Here is an 11,545-nt window from a genome sequence, read left to right as displayed (position 1 = left end):
AGAATGTTTAATTATAGGAATTGTCCTAGTCATAAAGATCAAGGAAGACTACATTGAGGGAGTGAGAGTGGGCACCAGCATGTGGAAAACATTGTAGGGGAGGGTGCTTGGGGCTTCTGGAAAACTAATTTAATATATTAAATTTGTGGAATAAATGAAAGTAGGCCAGTGTGGTGGGAACAGAAAGCATAAGCATGAGCATGGTGTACGTTGAGGTTGGAAAGTTAAGAAAGGGCCAGGTCATGTGTCAAGTGTGTTAAGGATTTGGGGCCATGAAATGCCAGTGAAATATTTTAAAAGGGAGGATCAGCTGTGCAAAACACAAGCTTAAAAACACACAAGCAATCACTCTGGCTGATTGCTAGATATATTAGAGGAGAAAGAGTGGTTGCATGGAGACCACTTAGGAGATGATTATATTCAATCAGGTAAGGGGTGAACATGACAGCTTAGACCAACTGGTTGTGGTAGATGTGGAGTGAATTTGATTTGCTGCTGCTGCTGCTGCTGCTAAGTCGCTTCAGTCGTGTCCGACTCTGTGCGACCCCATAGACGGCAGCCCACCAGGCTCCCCCGTCCCTGGGAGTCTCCAGGCAAGAACACTGGAGTGGGTTGCCATTTCCTTCTCCAATGCATGAAAATGAAAAGTGAAAGTGAAGTCGCTCAGTCGTGCCTGACTCTTAGCGACTCCATGGACTGCAGCCTACTAGGCTCCTCCGTCCATGGGATTTTCCAGGCAAGAGTACTGGAGTGGGTTGCCATTGCCTTTGGAATTTTATTTACTTGGGGGAAATTTAATTGGTTTCAAAGGATAAAATTTGGTGATATATTAAATTTGTGGACTAAATGTCAGTAATTACTCTGTTATGAGCTGTACCGTGTCCCCCAAATCCATAGGTTTAAGCCCTAAACCCCAAACTGACCATATTTGAAGGTAAGGCCACTTTAAGGAGTTAATTAAGGTTAATTGAAGTCATAAAGGTGGGGTCCTGATCCAATAGGACTGGTCTCATTATAAGAAAAGTTAGCACTACGATGGATGTGTGAACACAGAGGGCAAGCAGGCAAGGACACAGAGAGAGGTGGCCTCTGCAAGACAGGGTAAGTGGCTTCAGGAGAAACCAATGCTGCTGGCACCTTGATCGCAGGCTTCTAGCCTCCAGAACTGTGAGATATAAATATCTAAGTCAGCCAGCCTGTAGTATCAATATTTTGTTAGGGCAGCCTGAGTTGACTAGTACTCCTGGGTTTCTGGTTTGATCAACTGGTTAGGTACAAGACGATAGAAACTACAGTTCAGCCTTGAACAAACAACACAGGCATCAGGGGCACCAGCTCTCTGTATAGTGGAAAATCTGTGTATCACTTGTAATCCCTTTGTATATGAGGTTCTTCCATATCTGTGGTTTCGCACCACTGATTCAACCAACACCAGATCACATAGTTCTATAGCATTTACTGAAAAAAATCCCACATATACATGAACTCATGTTGTAAACCCATGTTGTTCAAGGGCCTACTGTACTAAGAAGGCACATGCTAGAAGAGGTTAAGCTCCTAGAAAAGATAAAGGAATTGAGATACAAGAATTTAAAATAATTTACCCATGTTTTCTAAACCAAAGTCTGGCTGATTCCAAACCCCATGTTCCTAACCAATATTTTAGTATAGGGTAACTAGAGCAGAATAAAAACTCAGTCTACTACGAGCCCTAGAAATTACTTATAATCTTAGTTTTTAAAAGCACATTTCCAGTTTAATTATAGCGAAAAGAAAAGGCACCTGGATATGTGCTACTGCCCTTGGTACCATCGCCCTAGAAACATGAACCCAGGCTTGCCTAGCTTCAGAGAGCGTAGCCCAGATGCTGAATTTGGCTGTTTGTTTGTTTTTATTTATGGAGGTGGGGGTAGTCTGCCTTCTGCTTGATGATCTTCTCAGCATGGCTGCTAACCGTGGTTAACATGCTTGTGACCTCCCTTGAAGCATTCTTAACCCCTGAAAGCTGTACTCCAGAGACACAGCTGCCACATATTTTGAACTAGATTGACCACACAAATGAGTATGGGAGAAGCTGTAGCTAATACTGTGTAATACGGAGCGGCTCTGTTAGGCTTGAACACTTCCTACTTTTTCAACCCTCTCCCTTCTCCCTCTCCTCCCCCCATCCCTCCCACGTGGGGAAAACAGAGCCCATGGCATCCAGAAGCTGTTTCATGCTCCTGTAGGAGAGGAGAAATAAGGGGGTAGATAACTGACAAGAAATAGAGATGAGGAGGCCTCAGTTACCTTATAAGGCAACTAAGTACATTCATATGACACCAAAAATATTTTTAAGGAAAATTTTAATATTTGATGTTTTTTAAAAAGCATTGAATTAGTCATCATGACAATCAGAACTTTGTTGGCCTTACTTCTGCTTATTTAATGATATAGTACTTTTTATTTGGACTTGCATGGAAGAGAAAGCAGCATAATCTTTCTAGTACATAGGGCTTCTAAAAGACTTACTTTAACTCTGTAAAGCAGTCATGAGGAAGGAGAGAAAGGACTGAAGAAGGTCCTTAGAGATTGAGGCTTTTTTCCATGGAGATTCTGTACCTAGGTGAAAGACATCACCACTTATTACCTGCCCATTTTTCTGTCTCCGTCTGCCACCACCACCTAAATGCTTGTGGTTAATTTTTCACCTTTGTGTCTCTGTGGTTTCACTGTGTGGAGAGTTTTCTCCAGGTGATCTGGTTATCATCAGACCCCCAGGGACACTTATCTTTACTGAAGAGCTTTGCTTTTGCCCTTTATGAACTTGGCTTTCAGTTTCTTATTCACAGTTCTCTTTATTTTTAATCTCTGCTATCTGGCTACTAGGTTCGCCCCTCATTTTGAAATTCTTGTTGACTTTTGTTTCTAGTTGCCTTCTCTTTAGACTTGTCCAGTTTGGGTGGAACATTGGCTTAAGCCACGTATTACTAGGCCACCGTCAATTACTTGCATCTCAGTATACATGAATTGTTTTTAAGAAACAGTGAATACTGAACAGATATTTATTCATTGGAAGGAGTGTAACCTAGGAGAAATTTATTGGGAATGAAGTTCTAGGTGTGGCAGCCAGAAGAAAGAAAAGGTAGTGAAAGTGGGACTATTTGCCTAGTGAAAGGGTTTACTTTCATCTTTTTCTGTCAGTTCGTATTCATTTCTTTCTTACCATCTGTAAGTTCTTAATTATAGTCACTCTTTAAAGTGTATTGTGTATATGTACCACAGCTTTCTTATCCATTCATCTGCTGATGGACATCTAGGTTGCTTCCATGTCCTGGCTATTATAAACAGTGCTGCGATGAACATTGGGGTACTCGTGTCTCTTTCCCTTCTGGTTTTTTCAGTGTGTATGCCCAGCAGTGGGATTGCTGGATCATAAGGCATGTCTATTTCCAGTTTTTTAAGGAATCTCCACACTGTTCTCCATAGTGGCTGTACTAGTTTGCATTCCCACCAACAGTGTAAGAGGGTTCCCTTTTCTCCACACCCTCTCCAGCATTTATTACTTGTAGACTTTTGGATTGCAGCCATTCTGACTGGCGTGAAATGGTACCTCATAGTGGTTTTGATTTGCATTTCTCTGATAATGAGTGATGCTGAGCATCTTTTCATGTGTTTGTTAGCCATCTGTATACATTTGAATCAGTTCTAATGAGGTGGATGAAACTGGAGCCTATTATACAGAGTGAAGTAAGCCAGAAAGAAAACACCAATACAGTATACTAACGCATATATATGGAATTTAGAAAGATGGTAACAATAACCCTGTGTACGAGACAGCAAAAGAGACACTGATGTATAGAACAGTCTTATGGACTCTGTGGGAGAGGGAGAGGGTGGGAAGATTTGGGAGAATGGCATTGAAACATGTAAAATATCATGTATGAAATGAGTTGCCAGTCCAGGTTCGATGCACGATACTGGATGCTTGGGGCTGGTGCACTGGGACGACCCAGAGGGATGGAATGGGGAGGGAGGAGGGAGGAGAGTTCAGGATGGGGAACACATGTAAACCTGTGGCGGATTCATTTTGATATTTGGCAAATCTAATACAGTTATGTAAAGTTTAAAAATAAAATAAAATTAAAAAAAAAAAAAAAAATAAAGTGTATTGTGGTTTGGCCACTCATGCTTGCTTTTAGGACTGTTTTACCTATATGGATAGAGTCTGTCTCTCATACACATGTAGTACAGAGTGTTATCTATTTCAAAACAGTCAACCTGTAGAGGAGAAAATACTTGACATTGGGATGTCTGACTTTCCATCTTTGTGTCAGTGTCTCTGATGCCTGGAACTCTCAAGCCAGCTCTTCCATCCTAGCTTCTTTATTTCCTGGGCTGTGCCCAAACTAGAACCTTTCTATTTTATTTTTATTCTACAGCAAAATACCCTGCCCTCTCTATGGCCTGGTCTTGCCTTGCAGTAGATGATAGAAGCTAACCTGATACTACCACCAATGTCAATGGTGGTGGCTGAAGAGAACTTTCTGTGTTCTGCTGTGTGTGAACCATAGTTACATTTGGTTGTAAGATCTTCACTGCCTTCATGGGAAAAGTGATTTTAATGATGGCAATTCCATGAATATAGGTTTTGGCTGCTGTTTCAAAACTGCCGAGGTGTAACAATTGCCCAACTAGAGATACTGTTAGAAATTCTGAAGTGCTTGGAAACACAATTTTGAGGAGAAGAGAAAAGTAACTTCCGACTCATCTGTAGGTACCACCTATCTCTGTTACAAAGTGTTCAAATCTCCTCATGTCATGCCTCATCATGGAGAAACATGGCAGGTTTGTTGAGATACTTCTGGTATAAAATGCAAAGATACACAAAACACCTGACACACAGGCTGCCGTGTCCCGTTTTCACACCAGTGGTAGAGAATGCTTATAAATTATGATATTCTTTACCATTGAACCCATGAGGCACCTCAGAATTCTCACACTTATTCAACAGCCAGCCAGTATTAATAGAACAAAGTATGCCATTTCTAGTTCAGATGGTCTCTGAGAACTCTTCCAGCTATTCCCTAATAACTGCTTCTCAACTTTGGGTTGGAACTCATGAACATCATTTTATAACCAAAGAAGGTAGAGAAATGAAAAAAGAAAGTCTCTTCAGGGGTGCAGAGAAAATGAGAGAGCCCCGTAGTAATTTTTGCATATAACAAGCAGGCAGCTTCCTGAGTTGTGGTTGTGTTTACCATAAGCACATGTGATTACTGTAATTAGCATCATTCCTTTGAGTTAAGACACAGAAGACCCTAGGAAAGGAGAAATATGTTGTGGCAATGGAGTGATAATTGGTATTGCCCATCAGACTAGCCCTTTGAGACAACAGGAAAGAGAAGGAATGGCTTGGGACACCGGGTAATTGTGAAAGAAAGGCTCACAGTGGGTGACCAAGGATAGTATGAGATTATGCAACATTTTAGAGACAGCGAGTTGGGGCAGAGGAAGCAGGCTTGCACAGTGAGGTGTTCTCAGTCAAAGACAAGCTTATTTATACACCTGGCCATCCTATTGCCCTGTACTTCCGAGTGAATGGGAAGGGGTTATTTAGTGGCTATGCTTCCTTGTCAGAAAATAAAGAGGCTTAGAATGCTATTTGTTAGGGTTACATTGGCTGACAGGGTATTTTATGAGTCCTAAGCCATGAGCCCTTTCATTTCACAGTTTCAGTAAATCCTAGTGCCCACCCCAAGGAGGTTTGTGTCCACATGGAGTGGGGCAGAAAGAATGTGAAAGTAGCTGCGTTTGTATACTCTTTCACAAAGAGAGCCAGGCATGGGTGTCAGAGTCCATTTACATCTAAGAACATGTCACCAAAGGAAGTAAATGTAATCACTGTAATTTAGAGAGGGTCTAATTAACACATTTGTTAGATAACTATGGTGACTTTACAATTACATCCTAATTAATGAAGAATATCCTGTGTATTCATAGGGCGAATGTGACCAAAATTAAGTTGCTAATGAAAAAAGAGGCCCTCAGTTGCATCTGAATCTTGCCAATAAACAAACAGCCTGCCTCTGTACACCAGGGTAAAGCTACTGTGGCTTTCAGCTCATATCATCTTATTAAATGTCTTCCTCTAAGCCTGGAGAATATAAGACATATTTTCATACTAACCCCATGCCAAGGCAACAATATTATGTGTGTTATTAACAATACTTTACTATGGCAGTTTAAAGAACTATACCTACATTAAAATATGAGTAAATCAGAAACTTTACACCTATAAAGGCCATAATTGGGTTTCCTTTGAAAACTAATATTGTCTTGGTATCTGAATGTACTTGTTATTTGAAGATGGACTATTTTTATTATGATTGTCTACTGGGAAATGACCCATTTTTTTTTTCAGCTAAAGTACAGAAGTGAATGTGAATAAATGTATTAAAAGAATGCAATTTATCCAGCTCAATTCATTTGAGGAGTGTAATATTTAAATAGAAAGGTCAAATGATTGACTATTTGGGGAAGGAAGGATAATCTAAAATAACGGTTAATATTTAATAGAACCTGTAGTAGTAACACATCCAAAGTTTCTATCCCTGAAGTGTCAAAATAAATTTCAGTCTCTGAAGTGTCTTACAGACTCCCAATGAGCACAATACCATGACTGTGTACTAAGTAATGCAGAAGAAAAAGCAGAGACTAGTGCTTTTATTCCCATTTTGTAGAAGCAGCAGCTGAGGAACAAAGAAAGTAAAGGAACTATTGGAAAAATCACAGGAAACCAATGTAACAACCAGGTTTTAATATGGTAGACCATTTTCCTATGTAGTGTGTAAAGGGTTTCCTCTATAGTATGTAAAGTTAGGTTGTGGTAGCATGATCTACCACAATGGGAAAGTTGGGAAGGAGCATTTTTAAGTTGAGAAATGTAATCTGAGTTGTCTCCGTAACTCCCTGACATTCACCTGTTCTCCTCCTTCCAAGACTGCTATCATGAGATTGTGATATTATGGGGACTTGTCAAGAGGGAAGGACTTCCCGGGTAGTCACAGTTAATGGTAGAAGGAAACATATTTGAAAAGAGAATTAACAATTTCAGATAGCTTTATCCAAGACATTCATGAACACACTCTTGCTCACTCGCTCACTCTATTGCTCGCTTGCTCTCTCTCTATCCCTGGGCCTGATTAGGTTGGCCAGTGGAGTTTGAGTGGCATTTTCCCCAGGGAGAAATACATAGGTGGTTTGAATTTCGAGGACAGCCATGCAGGAAGCTCCACAGGGTTCTTTAATGAGCTGGCCACTCCAAGCCCACTGTGTAGATTCAGCTTTCATGGAGTGGCAGCTGTCTCCACTCTAGGCCAGAAGTGGGGAAGCTACAGACTGAAGCGGGTAACTAGCCCAACAAGTTTGGCCCAGAGTGAAAAAAGATAGGGATAGAATTTTGCGACTAGAGTGAGTGAGCCTTCTGGCTCACGTGTAGTGGCTTATTTTATGGCCTACTATAGAATGAGTGGCTGAAACCTCAGAGTTTAGCTTCACTGGCTCTACTTGTCCTCAGGTTGTTGCTTCCATCTTTTCAACTACTGTGAACTATTTTAAGGATGTGATTGTGTCCTTTGTTTTCACATCTTCATGCCTTTGCTCCTGCTTTTCCCCTTTTTTTCATTTTCCTACCTGATAAACTTTGTATTCCTCTGCTAAGATACAGCTAACAAAGAACTCTTCATTGTAGCCTCCCATGACTGTCCCCATGCAGAGTTAGTCACCCTCTTTCCAAAAACATGTTGCGCATTAGCTGGCTCAAATATTTGATCCAGTTAATCTGTTCATATACAACTTTCTCTGCTAGGTAGTGAATTCTTGAAGGGCAAGGGCCATGCCTTGTTTAGTTCTGTACCCCAGTTTATCATAGTCCAATTAATAACTGATAAAGTACCTTCTTATCCATATGCTGGACACTTTGCTAGGTGTTTGAGACTCAGCAGAGTCCCTGCCATTAAGTTTATATCCTAGTGGAGAAGGATAGATGATACATACATAAAACAAAGTAAATTCAGAGAGTAGTGTTATAAAATAAACATCTTAGCAGAAACTGTGGAAGTAGATGAGATCCTACGCCACTGTAGTAAGTAAAGACCAGAAAGTTTGGGACAGAATCCCTGGTAATTCCAACTTTTAAAACCAGTCAACAGATGAAGAGAGAGAATGCATAGTCAGTCAAGTAAAGGGGAAAGGGATGAGCATGGCAGTCCCTCCTTGTTTTCCTCCTTCTTCAACCTCAAATTACCATGCTGACTCTCATTCCTCTAAGGTTGAAATTGTAGAGGAAAGCACTTGTAAGGAACCAAAAAGGACTTACTTGACTAGTAATTATGTCATCTGATAGGAATGCTCTCTGTGAGTGACCAGTATCCAAAATGCTAATTCTTCTACTCTTTGGGTACATTTGTGATTTTCTCTGATATTCTCCAACTGGGGAGATCCAGTTATGGCTTTAGCAGGATACCTCCAGTATCCTAACTGAGGTCACCTTACATCTGGTAGGGAGCCTTCTTTAGTATTTAGCCTTTTACAGTATAGCTCACAGCTGGCTACCTTCTGTGGGGTTCACATACGACCCAGAAGAAAATGCAGCCTTTCCCTGCCATTGGTGAAAAGGCATATCACTTTCGATGCAGTCCGTCCTCTTTGTACTCTACTAAGACTCTCTAGCCACAGTATTTTGACCTTACATATTTTCTAGGCCTACATCAGCAACAGTCCTTACAACACTCAAATTCAAGGTCATACATGTTAAACTCTTGATTGTACCTCACCATAATTTGGCTTGGGATGGTGGCAAGTGAGGAAGGACAGAGTACCACTCCTTCCTCTGTAGTGTAAACAATTTTTAATTATTGCCTTTGGTTCAAAGCTTATGTTTAACAATAAAATTTAATTGGGAAGAGTAGAAGATCAAATTGTCAGCCATTAGAAAGTAGGGAAAACCACTAGACCATTCAGGTATGACCTAAATCAAATCGTTTATGATTATACAGTGGAAGTGAGAAATAGATTTAAGGGACTAGATCTGATAGATAGAGTGCCTGAGGAACTACGGACGGAGGTTCATGACATTGTACAGGAGAAAGGAATCAAGACGATCCCCAAGGAAAGGAAATGCAAAAAAGCAAAATGTCTGCCTTGGGAGGCCTTACAAATAGCTTTGAAAATAAGAGAAGCAAAAAGCAAAGGAGAAAAGGAAAGATATAAGCATCTGAATGCAGAGTTCCAAAGAATAGCAAGAAGAGATAAGAAAGGCTTCCTCATCGATCAATGTAAAGAAATAGAGGAAAACAACAGAATGGGAAAGACTAGAGATCTCTTCAAGAAAATTAGAGATACCAAGGGAACATTTCATGCAAAGATGGGCTCGATAAAGGACAGAAATGGTATGGACCTAACAGAAGCAGAAGATATTAAGAAGAGGTGGCAAGAATACCCAGAAGAACTGTACAAAAAGATCTTCATGACCAAGACAATCATGATGGTGTGATCACTCACCTAGAGCCAGACATCCTGGAATATGAAGTCAAATGGGCCTTAGAAAGCACCACTACGAACAAAGCTAGTGGAGGTGATGGAATTCCAGTTGAGCTATTTCAAATCCTAAAAGATGATGCTGTGAAAGTGCTGCACTTAATATGCCAGCAAATTTGGAAAACTCAGCAGTGGCCACAGGACTGGAGAAGGTCAGTTTTCATTCCAATCCCAAAGAAAGGCAATGCCAAAGAATGTTCAAACTACCGCACAATTGCACTCATCTCACACGCTAGTAAAGTAATGCTTAAAATTCTCCAAGCCTGGCTTCAGCAATATGTGGACCGTGAATTTCCAGATGTTCAAGCTGGTTTTAGAAAAGGCAGAGGAACCAGAGATCGAATTGCCAACATCTGCTGGATCATGGAAAAAGCAAGAGAGTTCCAGAAAAACATCTATTTCTGCTTTATTGACTATGACAAAGCCTTTGACTCACAATAAAGTGTAGAAAATTCTGAAAGAGATGGGAATACCAGACCATCTGACCTGCCTCTTGAGAAACCTATATGCAGGTCAGGAAGCAACAGTTAGAACTGGACATGGAACAAGAGACTGGTTCCAAATAGGAAAAGGAGTACATCAAGGCTGTATATTGTCACTGTGCATATTTAACTTATATCCAGAGTACATCATGAGAAATGCTGGCCTGGAAGAAGCACATGCTGGAATCAAGATTGCCGGGAAAAATATCAATAACCTCAGATATTCAGATGACACCACCCTTATGGCAGAAAATGAAGAGGAACTAAAAGGCATCTTGATGAAAGTGAAAGAGGAGAGTGAAAGAGTTGGCTTAAAACTCAACATTCAGAAAACGAAGATCATGGCATCCGGTCCCATCACTTCATGGGAAATAGATGGGGAAACAGTGGAAACAGTGTCAGACTTTATTTTTAAGGGCTCCAAAATCACTGCAGATGGTGATTGCAGCCATAAAATTAAAAGACGCTTACTCTTTGGAAGAAAAGTTATGACCAGCATAGATAGCATATTCAAAAGCAGAGACACTACTTTGCCAACAAAGGTCCATCTAGTCAAAGCTATGGTTTTTCCAGTAGTCATGTATGGATGTGAGAGTTGGACTATAATGAAAGCTCAGTGCAGATGAATTCATGCTTTTGAACTGTGGTGTTGGAGAAGACTCTTGAGAGTCCCTTGGACTGCAAGGAGATCCAACCAGTCCATCCTAAAGGAGATCAGTCCTGAGTGTTCATTGGAAGGAATGATGTTGACGCTGAAACTCCAATACTTTGGCCACCTGATGTGAAGAACTGACTCATTTGAAAAGACCCTGATGCTGGGAAAGATTGAAGGTGGGAGGAGAAGGGGATGACAGAGGATGAGATGGTTGGATGGCATCACTGACTCAGTGGTCATGAGTTTGGTTAAACTCCGAGGGTTGGTGATGGACGGGGAGGCCTGGCATGATGCAGTCCATGGGGTCACAAAGAGTTGGACATGACTGAGTGACTTAACTGATCAGATTTTCAAATGTGGACTTTTAGGTTTTTCCTTCTGGGTTTTTGGTCAAACTTAGGTCTTTCAGTTCATTCGCTCAGTCGTGTCCAACTCTTTGTGACTGCATGAACCTCAGCATGCCAGGCCTCCCTGTCCATCACCAACTCCTGAAGTTCACCCAAACCCATGTCCATTGTATTGGTTATGCCATCCAAGCATCTAATCCTCCGTCATCCCCTTCTCCTGCCCTCAATCTTTCCCAGCATCAGTGTCTTTTCAAATGAGTCAGTTCTTACTCTATGATTTAAAACAGTTCCCCCATGATTTTTTTTTCCTAGTGATTTTTATTACCTAATTTCATAAATATAAATCTTTGATCCACCTGGAATTTATTTTTTGATGGGATATGAAATAGGAATCCAACTTTAATTTTCAGACAGCTACCGAGTTGTTTCAACACCATTTGTTGACTCTTGTTGGAAAAAAAAATTTTTATTCTGTGCAATGA

General features: G+C 40.8%; 1 long non-coding RNA gene across 1 annotated transcript in view; it reads left to right on the top strand.

Annotated features, from left to right (window-relative positions):
- Positions 1-769: 769 nt before the first annotated feature.
- Positions 770-11,545, top strand: part of LOC123465409 — a 177,320-nt gene continuing 166,544 nt past the window's right edge. Inside the window, exon 1 of the long non-coding RNA XR_006640648.1 lies at positions 770-1,101. This is a non-coding gene — a long non-coding RNA (uncharacterized LOC123465409). The remainder of the gene's footprint in view (positions 1,102-11,545) is intronic.

This window comes from Bubalus bubalis, chromosome X (genome assembly GCF_019923935.1).
Source record: "Bubalus bubalis isolate 160015118507 breed Murrah chromosome X, NDDB_SH_1, whole genome shotgun sequence".
Taxonomy (NCBI): Eukaryota; Metazoa; Chordata; class Mammalia; order Artiodactyla; family Bovidae; genus Bubalus; species Bubalus bubalis.
Note: the sequence above shows the minus strand (reverse complement) of the source record. Positions and strands in the feature narration are given on the sequence as shown.